This window comes from Canis aureus, chromosome 17 (assembly GCF_053574225.1).
Source record: "Canis aureus isolate CA01 chromosome 17, VMU_Caureus_v.1.0, whole genome shotgun sequence".
Classification (NCBI taxonomy): Eukaryota; Metazoa; Chordata; class Mammalia; order Carnivora; family Canidae; genus Canis; species Canis aureus.
Window position 1 is genome coordinate 43,748,275 of NC_135627.1, and position 21,207 is coordinate 43,769,481.

The following is a 21,207-nucleotide window of genomic DNA, read 5'->3' on the forward strand; positions in this document are numbered from 1 at the left end:
TGCATGTACTAATTAAGAACATCTGGTCAAAGATTTAGTATTTTGCTTCAGTAAACCACCTCTCCATCAGTGTCCAACTTATCTCCTCTACCTCACCACCAGTTTACATCACCTCTAATAGAATCGTGGACTCAGGATCAGAAGGGACCTGGCTTCATAAAGCCCAGTCTGGAAACTTTACCAAAAGGCAGGAATTTTGGTGTTCTTTTAAAATTTCTATTAGAGAATGAACTTTTTAATAAAGCACCTTGTTTTCTTTCAATGTATCTCTAAGTACTATTCTACTTTTACTATAAGGGTTTGTCTACCTATCCTATGGAATATATTCCCATTTGTTGAAGTCCTATAGCCATATGGAATAGCTCTAACTATGCTCTTAGTTGCCTTACATTATTTCTCCCAAAACCTAATTATAGGTATCCAAAGTTCCATCTTGTCTTCCCATATAATCTCTTACAGTGAATCCATCTCTTCTTAAAACAGTCCAGAGCTCCATATCACATTTCTAACTCCTTAATCACATTCCCATATAAATATTCCAGTGGCCCACCAACTCTAATAGTAAAAAACCTTCTTTGCCTAAACTCCAGTCCTAATCCTTTACATCTCTATTTAGTATATGAGTAATTGGTTCTTTTCCTTTTTCTTACTTTCTGCTTTCAAATAGCTTAGAAGTGTTGATGACTCTCTACTTTATTTTATTTTTTTTAGTCCCAGAACTGCAACAAAGAGCAAAGTAGTCCCCGCCAGCTGGGAGCTGACCTGGCACTACCAACTGGCCTTCATGTTGCTAGAAGCCAGCCCATCCGCCCCAGCCAGGCCACAGGGTTCTCATGGTGAGTATAGTAATTTTATGGAACAAGGCCAGTCTGTAGCTGTGATGGAACTAAACAAAAACAAGACCACTCCATTATCATATCTATACACTGAGAAACAAAACATACTCATTGTGCAAACCACAAAAATGACCAAACGCCCCCACCCACCTCCCCCGATCTTGGCTAATATGAATGACTTCTGCTTCTTTCCTAAATTGCTACTTTCACCTTGCTTTATTATTTCACCATTTAGATAACAATGATTAGAATACAGTTACAGGTTGAATTATGGACCAAAAAATATGTTGAGATCCTTCTCTAGTACCTCAGAAAGTGATCTTAACTGCAGATAGGGTCATCATGGGTATCATTTGTTCAATAGCGATGAAGTCATATTAGAGTAAGGTTGGGTCCTCCTTGAAAGAGGAAATGCTGGTTAATTCTATGTGAGGGCAGAAGAAGAGACTAGTGACACAGCTACGAAACAAAGACTAAAAGCCACCATCAGAAGCTAAGGGGCAGTGAAGGATTCTAGCTAGAGTCTCAGAGGTTGATGGTCTTGTGCACACCTTAATTTTCAACTTCTAGTCTCCAGAATGGTGAAAAAATACATTTATGTTGTTTTAAACCTTCCAGCTTGTCAAACTTTGCTACAGCAGCCCCAGGAAACTAACTTAGATACAAATCCTTAGATACAAATCCCAAAATTACTCTGGCTCCCAACAACATTGAATCCATAGGTAAGCTCCCCCCAAATCACATTACACAAGGTCAAATCCTAGTCTTACCTAATAATCTCTTACTGAAATGCTGCATGACTTCTCACTAAGGACATTCTTCCTGTCGCAAAAAGCCAGCAAACTCAACTTTGTTCCACTACCTGATGGTTTCTAACAGAGTGCAGTGAAATCTTCCTCCTCATTCATACTTTTTACCTCACAATTGAAAAGTTGTAGCAGGTTCCTAACTATCATTATGCCTTAAGTTTTGACTATATTAATTTCTGATCTAATACTTAATATGCCAGTTAATCTTTCTAAGTATGTTCTGAGAGGTTTTAGTGATGTCCAGTGAACCATGACTCAGGGATTAGTGTAATCCCTTCTCATCAGCACTGGCCTGTGACCTGCCTGACTCAATAGGATATAGCAGAAGTTATGCTGTGTCAGTTTCCAGGCTAAGCCTTATGAAGGTTTGACATCTTCCAATTTTGCACTCTGAGGCAAATCAGCTCCCATGCATGAAGTCTGAATACTCTGAGGTCTTCATTTTTATGGACAAGAAGTATACCTGATAATAAACAAAGGCTCACATTGTATATTTCTAAGCATTTGAAAATTATTAATCAAGCTAAAAAAATCATTTAAAAAAAGTCTGTCCTCCCTAATGTAGAAATACAGCATGAATAAGCTGGTAGGTCAATTTTGAATATGCAAAATCTCAGAATCCTTGGATTTCTGTGCTGGGATTGAATGATGTGGGAATAGTAGGCCTATGCTTCTGGCTCTCATTTCTCTGGATCCATGTGCTTTGTCATCCCTCTTCTCTTCTCTTTTCCAGTCTGTTCTGCACTACAAAGGAACTCATACACATATCCAAGATCCACCCCTATCCCCACCAGAGTTGCCTTTGAGTTAATGACTCAACATTAGCAGACCTTCAGGAGGACAGAAGGTCCTCCCCTTGAATTAGGCTCAAGATTATTTGGTTGGGAAATTCAATGTTCCAGTTCACTCTACTTGCTTGGGGCTGCTGGGACAGAGGAAGGATCTGAATTATGGTTTACTCTGGCCTTTAAGTGCCTCATCATATGGGGTAGCATAAGACTGGAAGGAGACAAGAGCATGACTTCATAAGCTGTAGGCTCCAGGACAAGACTTTCATAATAGGTTTACAGTTAGTGCTGAGTACTGCTTTCACATCTTATGAATTGTGTCTCATATACCATGACAGAAACCATTATTTTAGTGATTATGAGTGAAATGTCTTCTGTATAGTAGAATATTAAGACTATTTCTAGATCCAAATGTGCTAAGTGAAATTTACCACTTATTTTATAGCCCCTACTTAGAGTCCCTGTTCCAGCACGAGGATTTGTCTTTACAGCCATATTTCTACAGGATAACAGGATGCATGCTTCAAAGCTGAATCAATATCTTGAAGGAAAAAATATAAAATAATTTAATTTATTGTGAAACATCTTTATTTCTCAGTGAGTTACTAAAGTGCCCTATCATATTTGCATTTCAAATATTTTTTTTGATTAGATACTCCCATTGTGTCTTACAATTTTAACATTTCAATAATAGTCAAAAGTTAGTGTGCATGCAGATCATCAATTTTAGTTATTTGCAATATTAACAGTAAATATACAAGAACATATATTAAAATTATTCATAATTATTTTTGAACAGTGCAAAAATGATGTGTAAAATATTCTCCAAGATATGTATACCCAGTAAGAGCTTGCTTAAAGCGTAGGATCTATAATCACACCTTTATTCATCTGTTACCATGCTAGAAATCTTACCTCAAAATTATATGTTGTCAAGAATGGTAAGTAGCATGTCATTTGCAGCTCCGCTAGACTTTCTTAGTTTTGGGGGTCAATTTGTATCCATGAGTTATGAAGAAAATAGTCACTAAAGACTACTTTCAGCTCTAATTTCAGATACTAATTTAAAAAGCATGTCATTAGGTATAAGGAGACTTTGGAGATACTGGAATATTGATTTAAAGTGTATATTTTTATTATCTTCACACTTTGAAAAGTCTTCCAATTTTTTTAATCCCATGCTTCGATGTACACTTTCAGTATGTCCTCATTATCATTTCTTTCACAGACGTGTGACAAAAATTATCAGTTGATGGGGAGAAGTTAAATTCAGAGACTGACACATTGGCTTTTTAATCCTATTAAAAAATCCTAAAATCTTAAAGGTCTTATTTTATATTAAAAGTTATCACATTTTGGCTGTGACTCTTAGTTGCCTCAAGCTACAAAACCCATGGTAGTAACACTGGCTGTAAGAGGCCCACTGAAATATTAGTTTCTCTTAACCTTGTATTGAATACCATGAGAAAATATCTGTAGCTTTGTCCTCTAATTCAGACATTCTTTTATTTTTCTTTTATTTATTTATTTATTTATTCATAAGAAGCACAGAGGGAAAGAGAGAGAGAGAGAGAGAGAGAGAGAGAGGCAGAGACACAGGCAGAGGGAGAAGCAGGCTCCATGCAGGGAGCCCGACGGGGAACTTGATCCCGGGTCTCCAGGATCACACCCAGGCTGAAGGCGGCGCTAAACCGCTGAGCCAATGGGGCTGCCCCCTAATTCAGACATTCTTAAGAACATGTGTTTCATTAACCATGAGAGCCTTCCAGATTTGAAAAAAAAAAAAAAAAAAAAAAAACTATATATATATATATATATATATGTTTTGATCCTACATCCATTTATTCAAACAGGTATCCAAGAAAACGTAAGTGGTCATGATATTTTAACAAGTGACTTTCACTATTCTTTTTAACACTGACTCCAAATAAAAAGAATGTTTTTGACTGATAATTATTTTTTGATTAGTGCGGTTTTGGGATTGATATTCAGATGCAAAATCTTTTATGTCTATATGAAGGTTTCTGCTGCTCACATAGTACTTTTGTCAATACTGACCAAGAAGTATTAGGAATTTTTTATTCATGACAGACACAGAGAGAGAGAGAGAGAGAGAGAGAGGCAGAGACATAGGCAGAGAGAGAAACAGGCTCCATGCAGGGAGCCTAATGTAGGACTTGATCCCAGGACTCCAGGATCACGCCCTGGGCCCAAGGCAGATGCTCCACTGCTGAGCCACCCAGGTGTCCAGTATTAAGAATTAAAGAAAATATTCCTGTTCCTGTAACATATATTCTCAATGCTGAACAGATCAAAAAGTCATTAAGCATTTTTCCTTCCTGTGTCAAAACACATTTACAAAAGATGGCATATTCTCTCCATACTAGTGTGTTTACCCATTGTAAGCTAAATTATCAGATAGCCCAAACTCTTGGTGTTATTTGCTCTTGCACATTATATGTCACTGCTTTGAATAGTCAAGCATGTAATTTGGCAAGGTTATTTTCCAGAACCTCATTTTGTCCCCGAATGTATTATGCGTTATTACCTTTGTAGGTGGCTTAGAAGCTCCTAGCAATTACCTTAACCTTACATTTCAAATTTGTGAAATGTATAGGAGAATAATTGTTTCATCCCTTCTTTCCCTGGGACCAAAAAATGACCTGTAGACTAATTGATGGTGTGTTGAGTATCACATTTTTCAAAACACTGCCTTGACTTCAAGATGTAAATACAAAAAAAAAAAAAAAATGTAAATACAAAATAATATTTGTAGTACATTGAATGTGGGTATGCTATGTATTTTAGATACTTCTCTGGAGGAATTAAAATCTAAAATATATGGGTAAAACTATACTTTTACATTTCATTCATTTGCATTTAATATTAAACTTAAAATAATTTTATTGTATGAAATACAGATCCTTAAAACATATACATTTTAGTCTCACTTATTGTCAAAGTAGTGCTATAGTATACATCCAAATTCACAGTATCTAGCAAGCTTGCCAGCTTGCTAAAGTACAAATATGTGGATTTATAGCATCAATAGAAAATTTTTTAAATCTGCCTCAAAAAAATGTGGAAAAAGACATTATACTTCCTTTACATTAAGGAGTTATTCTAAATCAGTGTTTACTAAAGTTCTCAGATAATAAGAAAAAATGTTAAATATGCATAATCTGTTTTAATGTTGGATTGGTGTCCAGGAATTGGATTTATAAATACTGCCCCACTCAAATTTTGACAGACAGGATAGTCTTAGGCTTAAGAGCACAGATTCTATATAATGGTTTGATAATCATTTGCTTCTTTGAATTTAGGTACAATAATTTATCTTTCTATACCTGATTCTCCTCAATTGAAAAATTGGATATTAATAATGTGGATACTAAATGAATTCCTATACGAAAGTACTTAAAATGACTGTCTTACCATAATTGCTCTAAAATCAATAGGTTTTATTACTACTACTATCACTGTAAGTCAATTATTTAAAAAACAAACATAGGCAATGTGCTTGATGAGGATTAGAGAAAGTGTAAAATGAAATTTTCTCATTTCTTTTTCCAAAATTCCTATCTTCAGAATGCACAGAGCTTTTGTGTGTGTGTTTGTGTGTGTGTGTGTGTGTGTGTGACAGATGCATGCATCCATCCACCTTCTCGTTCATTGTGAGAGTCCTGAGAAAATAATACTGATCAGATAATAATACTGATCAGATAAACTTGAGGCTCTCATGGGGTTTACACTTGAGTATGTCTATACTACTAATCAGTAAAAGTTTTTATTTCTTATACATTACTTAGAAAAAAGAGTTTTTTTCCTCTGAATAAAACCCAGAGATGTATTTATGTATTTATGAAATGTCTAATTGATCATAATTATCAAAATAGTTAAGAAAAAATAGTTTTTCAGAGATGAAAAGTATCCTTTACCATCATACTGACATTTCAGAGATATTAGAAAAAAATATTTTTTAAAAATGTACTGGGTCAGGGACAGATGAAATGATTCTGTAACAATCTAGACTAGATGATATATCTGGATTTTTAAACAGATTATAGCAGAAACAGAAGTGAAGTCTACCCTGAAATATGGGAAGTTTGATAACTATAAATTGGTTTTGGAAATAAAATAGTATCAAAGTAATATCAGATGTCATACTCAATGATATTCAACATGCTATCCATAGATGTGTAAGTGGAGGTAAGTGTAGTAGGCCTTACACTGTGGTTACAATATATTAACAGACCTTCTGAATTCTACTTCTAAGATGCATCTTTCCACAAAATGACAAAGTAAATTGTCCTACATTCCCAATATATGTGTAAGTCATCTTTGATGAATATGATTATGTCAACTCACTGAATCAGAGGTTAGAAGCTATAATTATGAGAATAGCATTCTTCTTGATTATGTGCATCCTAGATCTCAGACTTATAGTGGTGAAAATATACATGATTTATCAAGACTAACATGACAGAGGAACTTAAGATTCTAAGAATAGTGATTCTCATCAACGCCTATGAAAGGATGAAGTGATGTTTAAGGAGAGCAGATATTATTAAAATTTAACTGCCTAAGGGCAGAGTATGAAAACTAGACAAAAGGAGGCAAAAAAAAAAAAAATCTAAAATTGTCCTCAGTGGCTTTTTGTGGCTGAGTGGTTTAGCACTGCCTTCAGCCCAGGGCATGATCCTGGACACCTGGGATCGAGTCCCACATCAGGCTCCCTGCATGGGGCCTACTTCTCCCTCTGCCTCTCTCTCTCTCTCTCTCTGTCTCATGAATAAATGAATAAAATATTTTTTAAAATAAACAAATAATAAAATTGTCCTCAAATAATAGACAAAGGTTACTGTACTAGAATCTGTCCTTACTGATGGTTCCATAGAAACTAGCCTAATTTTGAACAAACCATTTCTGAGTTGACTTTTTTATAGTTGGCCTTGTTGTATCCTGACATATGCTATAATCTATAGCACTATTTGAGAATATTTATAATATGTTTTTTATTTAAGATTTTATATATTTATTCCTGAGAAACACAGAGACGCAGAGACATAGGCAGAGGGAGAAGCAGGCTCCATCGATCCTCAGATTCTGGATCACACCTGAGTCAAAGGCAGATGCTCAACCGTTGAGCTACCCAGGTGTTCCTATAATACGGTTTTAAACACTCTGTAATACTGGTAGTAGATGAAACAACCTGATAAACAGTCAGTCCAGAAACTCAACCCCCCTTCCCCCCGTTTTATTTTTTGCTGCTCTTACAAAAAAATGTCTGGAATGAATGCACTATATATCCATATGGGAGAAAGCTAAGATTGGTGAAACATTTTGTAATATGCAACCATCGCATAGGTTTTCTTTTCACAAGACTCAACAATGTTAAGCTAATTTCTTTGATACTTATGAGGAAATAGGAAATCAGAAGTTGGGCACTTCATCAATGATCACTCATGTAGTGAGTGCTGGAAAAAGCTGGGAGAACGTTTGCGGGGGCCTTTTATAGGCCAGTTCCTGTATCAGGTTCTTTTATAAGCATTACTCTTTTAGCTTTTTCTATCCTGTGAGAAAGACGCAAAATGTAGAAACAAACAGGTTAGAAAAAATACATTTCTATCTGGGTTCCAGAGTTCCCCGTATTTAATCAGGCTGACTCACACTAACTAAACTCACACAAAAAAAATAAAATATATATCAGCAGATAAATTAATATACTAATCCTCAGTGAGCAATATACCTGTCACACAAACTAATACTTGCTTGGGCGGCCAAAAAATCAATTTGGCAAACCAAATCATGGTCGGAAGGTTTTCCTGTGAGCATGCAAATCACAATAAGGAGAGTGATTTTACATGCTTCAAATATTACAGAGCATCAGGCTCTGATTGCTTCATTTACAGATTTCCATCATTGAAAGATGTCTGCCATAAGCACCAAGACAGTGGAGTTTTATGTCACAACTCTATGTTCCTTGCACAGTGCAGAAGGTGAACGGCCAACCTTGCTCCCCGGTTACTCAATTTTCTTACTCTATTTCTGACTCCTCCTCTTCCTCTTTCTCCTCTTTGACCTTCTCCTCCTTCTCTATGATCTATTCTTTTATTTTTTTAAGGTATGCTAAAATTATCTAAATAATGTAAAGTCTCACAATGTCCTGGAGCCCAGTCTCTACTTCTGTCATTCACAGAAAAATTTTATGTATGATCTTATTTTTCATAGTATATTATCTATTATTTATTTATTACTTAATGTTTCTTATTATGCCCTACAGTTTAATTTTTATAAGGTGTGCAAAGTAAAATGAATTTCAGTTCAATATAATCTAATATGAAAACTCAAAATAATAGTGATGTTAACATCATATAATTTTCTGGAGAGAAGTAGTCCAAGGCATGCATGGTGGCTGTTTGAGGACATGAGGAAACAATCTATTTCTGATCTATCCAATTTAAGTCTTGGTTTCCATCATCAGCATTACCTCAAGATACAAGATGATTATCAGAGAACTATCCAGAGCAGTGCTTTCCAAACTACATAGTATAACATCATTAATGTGATCTTTGCATAGAAAAGCTTGTTTGGTTTTACCCACCTCCACATGTCCTAACTAATAAGGGCATGGAGCACTGTTTGATAGAATCAGAGAGTTTACCAGGAATCCTGAAATCGACTTCCCTCTCTTCCACATAGTGGCTGTATTATGCTACTCCCATAGCCTCAAAACCTTCAGTTTCCTCTTATCTATTATGGATATAATGTATCTGTTTAATGAGGAACATCGAGACAGAAAATGAAACTGTTTTTGGAAGCATATAGTACAAAACAAATCAACTGAATATATTTTTAAGCCCTGCATTATGTTTAAAAAAATAATTTCATTTTTCCAAGTTGAAGTTACTCTTTAGTCAGAGCCCATTCCATCTGAGGAAGAAAGACATAATCTTTGTAAATCCAGGATATGCTTAGTCAGTTTCACTACTGGAACAAGTCACTTCAGAATGTTCTCATCTCTTTTCACCCTGCTGTTAGGAGCAAGTTGAGGCCCTCTAACATGTTGGATTTGATTGTATTGATCAGCATTCATCCATTCTGCCTTTTCAGGCCTCCAAGCTTTGTAGGATGTTCTATTGCTCATCAACTTTGGAAATACAACTGCTAAAGACTCATCTCCAGAATTATTCCCATGTACAATCCCTTGCCCCCTCATCCATTTCTTAGATGTTATCTTTCTTTTTGTAAAAAAAAAAAAAATATGTTATTTATTTATTCATGAGAGATACAGAGAGGCGCAGAGACAGAAGTAGGCTCCACACAGGGAGCCCAACATAGGACACGATCCCAGGTCTCCAGGATCACGTCCTGGGCGGAAGGCGGCGCTAAACCACTGAGCCACCCGGGCTGCCCCTTAGATGTTATCCTTGAAAGCTATTGTCTACCATTAGTTTCCAAAGTATTCTTTTAAAGATTTTATTTATTTATTTACTTACTTACAAGTGAGAAGCAGATTTCCTGCCGAGCAAAGAGCTTGAAGCTGTGAGTCTCCATCCCAGGACCCTGGGATCATGATCTGAACCAAAGACAGACACTTAACTGACTGAGCTACCCAGGGACCCCCAAAGTATTTTTTAAATTAGGAGTGCACTCTGTCTTTCCATTTGATTTGGTCACACATAAAAAAACATGTTCCAGAATTAAAAGAAAATAAAATTTTCTGAGAATAAATTGGGGAGGGGGGGGTGAGCAGAATTTCTACCTAGTTACGTCTCTGTGGCAACTCATCATGTCCATTAAGATCATTAAGGTCTCAGTTTTCCATAACTCACAAAAAATAGTTAGCCTCACTAAGGAGATGGAGAATCAGAAATTCTGTGCATACTAACAACGTAGGTATTATGTAGTATGCAGTTACATAAACATCTTGTTGTCAATTAAGAAAATGGAGAATTTTCATGAAATTGGCATAAATACAAGTAGAAATTATAGGTTAACTATAAATTTTGGTGGAAACTGATATTTTAAAAGCCTTTAAGTTTAACTTACATTTTTCATCCTGTAATTCAAGTGTGAATGATCCAAAAACACCTTAGTTCTATAATAGCCCTATTATTTATCACCACAAAAATAGCTGACATTGTCCAGTTAGTCCAAATGTTAGGACAGAAGAAGAGTAATGGATAAAATTAATGGAATTGTTTTGATCCTTAATACTTATACCCAGTGGAATCAATTTTCTCATGCCATGTTATGGTCTGTGATATATGAGCAACTCAGAGAAAGAAAGTAAGAGTAAAGATATATTTTCTCTGTTCCCTATTCAACTCAAAAAAATGAAAAGTGTTGTTTCTATGAAGGCAACATTCCCAATTTCCAAAATCTATCAGATTTTTAAAGATCTGATCAATCTATCTTTTCCCAAAGTCTATCCCATTTTGAAAAATAATTAAGACACAAAATTAGAAATATGTACCTCACATAGGTATGAACTAATACTGTCATTGCAATGAGTTATTATTAAAGTCACACAAGGTTGACCAGCCAGCAATGCTTTCCATTTTCCTCAAACTTTCTTCCACCCACTAATAAAAACATTAATATATATACATCGATGTTTGCAGACACTTTCTCACTAGTGTATTATTAGCAAGCAAACATAAAGCATTTCTTATGCAAGATGTGGAAGTTACTTCCTAAAATAACTTCTTTATATTATATTTACAAATATTAGGCCTGCATTATAGGATTTCTGCAACCTATATGGGATTAGGTGTAATATGGTATATGTGTACTATGTACATAATTTAAAAAAATTATTCATGAGAGACATAGAAAGAGAGGCAGAGACATAGGCAGAGGGAGAAGCAGGCTCCCTATAGGGAATCTGATGGGAACTCAGTCCTAGGACCCTGGTATCATGCCCTGAGCCAAAGGCTGATGCTCAGCTGCTGAGCCACCTGGCTGTCCCTGTATTTACATTTTTAAGAGAGTGTCTTGGAGGGGCACCTCAGTGACTCAGTCAGCCAAGGATCTCTTGATTTCACCTCAGGTCATGATCTCAGGGTCATGAGATCAAGCCCCTCCTTGGGCTCCACGCTCAGCACAGAGTCTGCTTATCCCTCTCCTTCCTCTCCTCCTACCCCTTGCTTGCATTCTCTCTCTCAAAGAAAAAGAAAAATAAGAAAGAAAAAGGAGAGAGGGAGAATGTCTTGGGTTTTCAAACAAATATGAGACTCACACAATGGTTAAATCAATTTATTGGTCCAATATTTTACAGATGAGAAAATACAGATCTAGTGAGATTAAGCTAAGTTATAGTAGAGCTAAAGTCAGAGAACTGACCTTCAAATTAACAGTCTATTTTTCCCCAACACAAAAAATGACATTTTTATGTGTCACCTGATGTACCTCATATTCAGTTCAATGTGTATCAAGAACACTGGTAGTCACAAGCTACTTTTTCATGAAATCCCTTTTCTCTTAGTTCCAAGCACATGGTTACAGTACTTTTATCAACCCTTCTCAGTTATGTGTGGCTGAGACTTTCAGCTCTGGCCAATGGAATGTGGGTAGAAGTAATAACAATATGTTCAGACCTGGACCATGATAACCTCCCACTGAGTTTTCAAACTGTTTCTTCTCTTGTCTGTTCAATAATGGTTGATGTCAGTGAAGCCTGGAGGTGACATGCATATGGAGCAGCCTCTGTCGGCCTGAGAATCTGAATACTCTTTTGAAGCAGTGAGTTCATGGAATTTGGGGAATTCACAGGTTCCAGAAATATCCATCTTTGGATTCCACGTAAAGAAGAAAATAAACCTCTCTGAATTAAACTACTGACATTTGTGGGTTTATTTGTTATAGGATATAGTATTATCCTAGGTAACACAGACATATTAAGGGTATCACCTAAAATGGTATTAGGGTCTCTAGTTTTGGCATTAAGGTCTCTGGTCCAGTACTATGTATTGTATTTAAAGTGAGAAAATCACAATCAATTGTACTTTAAAATCTATTTCTTAGTCTCCTCAGGAATACTGCTTGTAAAAGAAATGTGTCTTTTAAATAAGAAAAAGCAATAAAAAATTTCCAGGCATTATAATTAAGATAACAGCTCATTGTGTATGAAGAAATCAAATCAAAACATCTCTTTTTGAGGATGAGATTTTGCCATTTGTGACAAGCGGATGGACCTAGAAGGTATTACACTGAGTGAAATAAGTCAGACTGAGAACGACAAATACCACATGATTTCACTCATATGTAGAATCTGAAAAACAAAACAAATGATAAACAAACAAAAAGCAAAATCAGACCTATAAACACAGAAAACAAGCTGATGACTACCAGAGGGAAGGGGATAGCGGGTGGGTGAAGGCCGGTAGGAGAAAAAGGCTTCCAGTTATGCAATGAGTATGTCACAGGAATAAGCACAGCATAAGGAATATAGTCAGTGATATTGTAATAGTGTTGTGTGGTGGCAGATAGGAGCTACACTTGTGGTGAACACAGCATAACATAAAGAAGTTGAATCACTAGGTCATACACCTGAAAATAATGTAACATTGTGTGTCAACTATACTTAATTTTTTTAAAAGAGAAATGAAAAACAAAAGCCCACCCCCCAAAACAGGAAAAAAAAGAAGAAAGAAAAAGAAAAAAAGAAACAAAACTCCACAAAAATCTCTTTTGGAAAGCCAGAGAAAGAAAACTTTATATTTTAAAATAAAAAGTTATTTTCATATGGTGGTATTAGGTAAATTTGAATTAATTAGCACAGTATGAAAATTACATAAAAACACATTATTAATGGTTGTCTGGGTGGCTTAGTCCATTAAGAATCCAACTTTTGGTTTCAGCTCAGGTCACAATCTCATGGTCTCATCAAGCCTTGCATCAGGCTCCTCACTGAGTGTGGAGTCTGCTCAAAATTCTCTCACTTCCTCTCCCTCTGCCCCTCCCTCCACTTGTGCACACACACACACTCTCAAATCAATCATTCATTCAATCAATCAATCAATCTGTCAATAAAACATTTTAAAAACATTATTTAATATAACTTGACTACTAATAATTCAAATAAATAATGGTTGTATTTAGGAATTCTTACTCTATATAAGGTGTTGTTTATTAATGGCTTGTTAACGAATCCTACAAAAACAATATATGTTCTATTATTTTCCTCAATCAGTATCTCAAAGGTAGGTTAAGTTGGGTGTTCTGGAATGGAGATCTGTTGTATCAGGCTAACATCTGCAAAAACTGGCCCAAATGGAACCCTGCCTGGGATACCTGTGGAATCTGAGTACTATTTACTGAGGCCTTAAGAAAAGTAGTAGGTATGTATTTATCCGAGCTGATAGACAGGGATGAGAAACCAGCCCAGAGCTGAAGATCCCGACATTCAGTTACTGAGTAGCAGAAGGACTAATGGTGATGGTGATGGCCACCAGGGTATAAGGACATCAAATTTCTGCTTTTCTTTTCTTTGCCTTTATATACTTGAATGTGTATGTGTGAGTGTGTGTGTGTGTGTGTGTGTGTATCACCTAAGTTTTCCAAACTATATTAATTTGTTTTAGGGAGAGGTAGTATGAGCAGGGGGAGGGGCAGAGGGAGAGAGAGAGAGAATCTCAAGCAGACTCCAGGTAGAGTGTAGAGCCTGATGTAGGCCTTGATCCCAGGACCCTGAGATCATGACCTGAGCTGAAACCAAGAGTTGGAGGCTTAACCAACTGAGCCACTCAGGTGCCCCTAACATGGAGCTTTGATCAATATATGAGAGAATGACCAATAATGCTATGGAAAATAAACAAAAAACACAATTAACTTTACTGGAAGGGGAAAACACTTGTTAAACATCTAGGAAGATACTCAGAATAAAATCTAGAATATGAAAAAATATTATTTTACCTATAATAACCTCCAAAGTAAAGGTGCTGGCAGGGTGGAATAATATATAATAATTAATATTTAAGTGAGTGAAACTTCCCATAGAAATGGTATGGCATTGACATTATTTTTCAAATTTGCAGTAAAATATTCTAAAAAAATATGTGATCAATTGAATAAAAAAAAAAAAATGAGACTGGTTCTCCACTCCTCCTTCTTCCACAATCTTTGGGATATGTTTCTGCAATGCTTCACATTAAAAGGTGGATTCATTTCCCCACCCTGGGCCTACATCCAAGGGAAACTTGTTTGCTTCTGCTCTCTCTGACTCCTACACGTGTTATGAGAATCAGCCTAGGATAACTTTCTGAAGGATGAGAGACCAGAAGAAACAAAACCAAGGCATCCTACTTGTTCAAGCTAAACCCAAACATATGAGAGAGTTTGTCCAGTATCAGTAAGTGCAAAATAATGAATTGTTATGTCCCTGCAAAATCCATGTATTAAAATCTTAACCTCCACTACGATAGTCCTGGAAGGTGGGGACTTTGGGAGATGATTAGATCGTGAGGGTACAGCCCTCATGAATGGTTATTTGTACCCTTATCAATGAGACCCTAGAGAGCTTCCCTGCCCCTTCTGCCATGTGAGGTCATAGTGAGAAGATGATCAACTATAAGCCTGCAAGCGAGCCTTCCCCAGACACTGAATCTGCCAGCACCTTGACTTTGGAGTTCCCAGCCTCCAGAACTGTGAGATATAAATTTCTGTTGTTTGTTAGCCATCTAGTTTATAGTATTTTTGTTACAGCAGCCCAAACAAATTAAAACAGTAAGTCATCTTAGCTACTCTATAACTGACCATAGACACATAATTAAGTCCAGCTGTGTGAAGCCAAGAATTTTGGAGCAATTAGTTATACCATGTTATTGTGGCTGTATGTAACTGAAATAGACTTATTATATGCATTCTTACCCTAGACATAAAATCAGCACGATACTGCATATGAAAAACTCTTCAAAATTAATCATTTTATTTAACAAATAAATTATTAAGTAAAAGGAAAACGGTTGTGAGGGGGAAACCTACAACTTTCCAGATTTAAGGCACAATTCAACCAAATGCAGTATGTGGCTGTGTTTGGATCCTAAGTTATTTATTTATTTTTAAAGACTTTATTTATTTATTTGAGAGAGAGAGAGAGAGAGAGAACCAGACCAGGAGGAGGAGCAGAAGGAGAAGCAGACTCCTGCCTAGCAGGGAGCTCTACATAGGGCTCTATTCCAGGACCCGGGATCATGACCTGAGCAGAACATGGATACTTAAACACTGACCCACCCAGGCGCGCCTTGGGTCCTAATCTTAATAAACAAATCCTAAATGAAAACATTCAGACTTAAATAGGAAGATTTAATATTAAAAACTATTGATAATGATTTAGTCTATTAATGGTATAATAATGGGGTGGTGATTATGTTTTTTAAAAACATTCCTAATCTTTGTGAGCCATATACTGAAATATTTTCAAGGATATTATGATTATCCTTGGAACTTGCTTCAAAATAATCCAGTGTGATAGTGGTACAGAAGCGGGCCATACTGAAGAACAATGCTGCTCAAGTTTTAATGCATAAGAACATTTAGGATTCATTTAGGATTCTTGTTAAGATGCAGACTTGGATTCAGTACTTCTGTCGTGGCACAAGGAGAATCCACACGCCTAGCGAGCTCTTAGGCAAAGGCAATGCTACTGGTCCCTAGAATACACTTTGAGCTATAAGGTTACAGATAAAAAGAAAGGCCGTGAATTAGTAATTGTGTACCTGAGTAGTGGCTACATGGGGCCCCATAGAAACACTCTCCTTCATTCTATATATTTTTAATCTTTTCATAATACAATAAAAACTGTTTAAAATAATATTTCTAAATCATTTGAGCAGATAATACCATGCTGCCACTGAAACAGTGAGGTCCCAAGTTGTGTTTTTCTCACTGACTTTAGGTATAATACCTATTTAAAGAAATGAACCACTGAGACACAGAAGAGTTTATGAAGGCTCTGTGAACGAAGTGTCATTTTCACCTTGGTAGTGGAGAGTAGATAAGAGTCAGATATATGGGATGAGGGAATAAAAGAGTGCAGCATTTCAGGAGACAGAAATTGCTTTAGAAAATGCATGAAAGCCAGAAGGAACATCGAATGATTAAGTAGAAGATGCCTAGCCTGCGTGCTTATTAAAAGATATTTACAAATGTGCTGGGTTGCCATGGAATTTAAGAATTCAAAATATATGTTGTTGCTTTCATTGTGGGGCCTGGCCAGCAACTGGGAAAGAAAACAAACCAGGACCAAAATATAATTAACCGCAAGATGGCGCCAAAGCCCCTTCTGACCATCTCACAGCTTGAATTTTCATACTTCCTCCCCCCCCCTCCCCCCATGAAATCTGGAGTAGAATCAGAGCATAAAATAGAAACTCCATGTTTTAAGCAAGTAGTTAAAATAATTAAAATTTGAACCTAGCTATTACCAAGAATGATTTAATCATGAGGGAACTCATGCATTTTAATCACAGATATTAAATGCATTTTATTAGTTCATATTAAGTGATAGAAAAAGTACATATTCATATTTGATAAGTTTATTCTTCCTTAAATATCTTGGGAAAACTGCAGATAAAGTTTTATTGGCAACACTAATAATAATACCATTAAAATGAATTCTGTATCTTTATTTACCATATCCATTATTATAAATGGTTTTTGAATACCTTTTCAAAAAAGTTTTTTTCAGACTAAAAAAAAAAAGGAAAAAACTAGTAATTTCCTAAAACTTTCCTAAAACTTTTCATAATAGAATGAACTTAATTGTTAATATAAAAAAAGTATGTGATTTAAGTACCAAAATGTATTTTGGAAAAAATATAACATATTTCAATATTACATTTATTGGATTATGTTTTGACCATACAAAGATTACCCTAGCCCTATTTTTAGGTGGTTAAGTTTTCCACGCTAAATTTTCCATACATTAGAAAACAGGAGGACAGCAATCCTATTAAGCCACTGCTATTAACGAGCTACATGTGTAACTTGTCCAAAAATTTCAGTACCAACAAGTAAATTTAAAAATTACTTATTGGGCAGCCCAGGTGGCTCAACGGTTTAGCACCACCTTTGGCCCAGGGCCTGATCCTGGAGACCTGGGATCGAGTTCCGGGTGCTCCCTGCATGGAGCCTGCTTCTCCCTCTGCCTGTGTCTCTGCTTCTCTCTCTCTCTCTGTGCCTCATGAATAAATAAATAAAATCTTAAAAAATAATAAAAATTACTTATTGTGGATTTACTATATACTGTACAATGTGTGATTTGAATGATATCCAGTAAAATATAAATAAGGTATAATGTGAAAATATGTATGATGAACAGTGTTAAATATGGAAGAACATTCCAGCTATGGTTGGGAGTTCATTAGTTAATTAGTATTTGGACATTTCATTACAATAACAATAAAATAAGAAGCCAGAATAACATGGGCTTGGGAGTAAAGTTAAGGTAAAAACTGAGACAGCATTTGGATACTACTCTTTCAAGAAGCAGGACACTAAAGAGAAAGATAAAGCTAGGAAAGTATCTTTGATGGGAATGCAAGAAAAAGAATGATTTAGAATAAAATACTGGATTTACTGTGTAGGTAAAATGAGAGTATCCAAGCGACATGCCTTCCAAGTTGGGGCTGTATTCATATACTGTGGCTTAATAACAAAAAGAGCTTTTTTAACATAGGAAATAAGATACAGTTGAGTTTTTACTGTCTTGTATCTGTGATTTCATAGAGAATATATGTATCACTTATTTTTCAGGGGTGAGTCTACAAGATAGTTAAAAATGTATATTACTACAAAATAAAGATTATGTAACTCAAAATGATATGAGAAATTTTATGATGAAACACCAGTCAGAACTGAATTTGGAACTTTCAAAAGGAAATACTGCTTATAATTTAATATTTTAGGGAAAATATTAAATTATAAGAAAGAAACTATTGCATTGCAAAAGAAAGAAACTATTGCATTGTAAAGATTGTTAGAGCCATGTCATTAATAAACATTATAGGTGATTAATAATCACAATAAAAGTTGCAAGGCAATTGGATGTTTTAATTAATAATGATCATTTTAAGTAACTTACTTTATTTACTTAATATATAAGCAATTTACTAAACTGCTTAGCAAACGTGTTTCATTAAAAAAATATTAGGATAATCAGCTTGTGACTCCAGTCCTAAATCTAAATAAATAGAGGAGACCAATTAGTAAGTTTATTTTTCACAGAAATTCATGCATATAACTTCTTCTATGAGCAGTAGGCCTCTGGATAGCAGAGACATTTCAACATTAAATGTGATGAAATAAATTAAAATATGATAAACAGATGAATATAAAAAGTGAAATTACTGTTGTACATAAATGATTATTGAATTAATTGCACTCTTAAAACTTAGGGTTTAAGTTTTTTAACCTAATAGGATAGAATGTTTATGTTTTTATCTCTCCAAAGTCTTCTGATTTTTTTTTCCTTATCTATTACTCAAAACCAAATCGTAATGTCTTTGATGTTAAGATAATATTGTTTAAATATGCCTAAGCTCTACCTTGGCCAATATAAAGCACCCTCACTTCTTAGGGGAGATTCATTGGCAAATGATCCCTTAAATAGAATGAGATCCTTAGCATTTATTATTTTATAATTGATTAGAAAAGATGTAGGAATTCTTTATAGTGAGAATGCTTTGTAAAAAACTTGTACATAAAAAGAAATGCTTTATATGGAGGGGCAAAATCAGTACAGAATATTTTAGTAGCAGGAATCTCATTTTACTTCTTTTATTAAAACATTATCATGACAGACATGTTATTTAAAGAAAGTAAATATTCAGTGATATTTTCCCCAAAATTACAAAACTCATTTATGTTTGGTTTAATAATTGGTAAGATGTATTTCTCCCAAACTGTGAGCATATTGCCCTAAAACCACATTTTGGTAATACATCATTTTTTGATGATGAAAAGTTGAATTTTGCTCTTACGCTGGTACTCAGACATGTGGCATTGTTGCTGTTCACTAGACATTATTGCTTGGAGAAGGAGTCAAGTGGTGATTTCCACAGGCAATAAGTTACTTATTTTTTTTTTAAGATTTTAATTTTTTTTTATTTGAGAGAGAATAAGATGTACAGAGAGAGAAAGAGAGAAAGAGAAGCAGACTCCCCTCTGAGCAGAGAGCCCAATGTGGGGCTCCACCCCAGGACCCCCAAATCATGACCTGAGCCAAAGGCACTTAACCAACTGAGCCACCCAGGTGCCCCAAGTTACCTATTTTTTAAAGCATTGTTAGAAGACATTGTCTGTAGCATTTGTTTATATTTTCCCCCTTAAAGCTATGGACTTAATTTTGTTTCTTGAGCCTTTCATTATGGTTACAAGCATTAAAATTATTTTTCTTTATGTCTATTAAATTACATTGGGGTCAAATAAATTTATACTTGTTAGGTATAAATCATCCTTGCAATTCCTGATAATATATTAAATCTCATTTGTGAAAAACAGGTCATTGGTAAGAGAAAAGGATCCTCTTTGGTATCCAGAAAGTAAACTAGTACCAAAATATAAGCCATAACCAAAAATCTTTTTCTATTGTGCTGACCAATTGGAGAGCATAGAATGAAATATAAAATTCAATACATGACATATAGAGTTTAATCTACTCAATTCATTAGGGGTGTGTGTGTGTGTGTGTGTGTGTGTGTCAGGGTGGAGGTGGGGGTGAGCAGACTGGAGTAATTATTTGCTATTCAGAACACTAGTTTAGAATCCTTCTAGAAAAATAAAGATCTACACAAAAGGGGAAGAAGTCAAATTTTCATCTAAATTTGCTTTCTACCCTGTAATTTTAAATCTGCAATATAGACAGGGAAGTGGAAACATGAAAATCCAAAGCTGTTCATATCCATCCTCTTCATTACTACTGGCATCATTCAATTACAGATGTTTTTCCCTATTAGCCACTGCATCTTGTGTTTTAGTTTTAGAAAGAAAAATTTATTAGCATTGATAAATAGTTCATTTAAACCTATGTAATGCTTTTATTAAAACTTTCAATTTCCTCCTGAAAAATGTACATAAAGGTAATTTTATGTGTATTTAATTTTTCAGAGTTAAAAGGAAAATGCATTGCTAGATGCCATGTAGATCAAAATACTGAGATTTTGGGAGGAGGGGCAAGATGGCGGAAGAGTAGGGTCCCCAAGTCACCTGTCCCCACCAATTTACCTAGATAACTTTCAAATCATCCTGAAAAACCTACGAATTCGGTCTGAGATTTAAAGAGAGAACAGCTGGAATGCTACAGTGAGAAGAGTTTGCACTTCTATCAAGGTAGGGAGACGGAGAAAATACTGAGATTTTATCTTAGAAATATATACTCATTAATAGCACTTAAATATTAAAAGATAATGAAGAGATAGGGTTCAAAGTAATCTTTCTAATTAATTTAATTTTCTATGATTATCTTTCTGATAAATATTTTACAATGGTTACCTTTCTTAAATAGAAATATGAATTGGAGATGTGCAGCTCTCCTCAAAATGCATTTGCATCTTTAAATAACTAGACAAATTCCCTAATGCCATGAGAATTGTTTGAACTTTAAATATTTAGAAATGAAGTCTTGAAAGAAGCATGATCCTTAATAGAATGATGCTCCTTAGGAAAAAACAAAACAAAACAAAACAAAAAACAAAACAAATGAAATGACTTTCTTATCACTGCAATTAGACATTTACAAAATGATGAATGAATGAACAAATGCTTAATTCT

At 35.1% G+C, this 21,207-nt stretch overlaps 1 long non-coding RNA gene across 1 annotated transcript in view; it reads left to right on the plus strand.

Moving 5' to 3' along the window:
- Nucleotides 1-12,253, plus strand: part of LOC144287549 (uncharacterized) — a 70,258-nt gene extending 58,005 nt beyond the window's left edge. The window contains exons 3-4 of the long non-coding RNA XR_013355332.1: nt 712-836; nt 12,110-12,253. This is a non-coding gene — a long non-coding RNA (uncharacterized LOC144287549). The remainder of the gene's footprint in view (nt 1-711; nt 837-12,109) is intronic.
- The last annotated feature ends 8,954 nt before the right edge of the window (nt 12,254-21,207 follow it).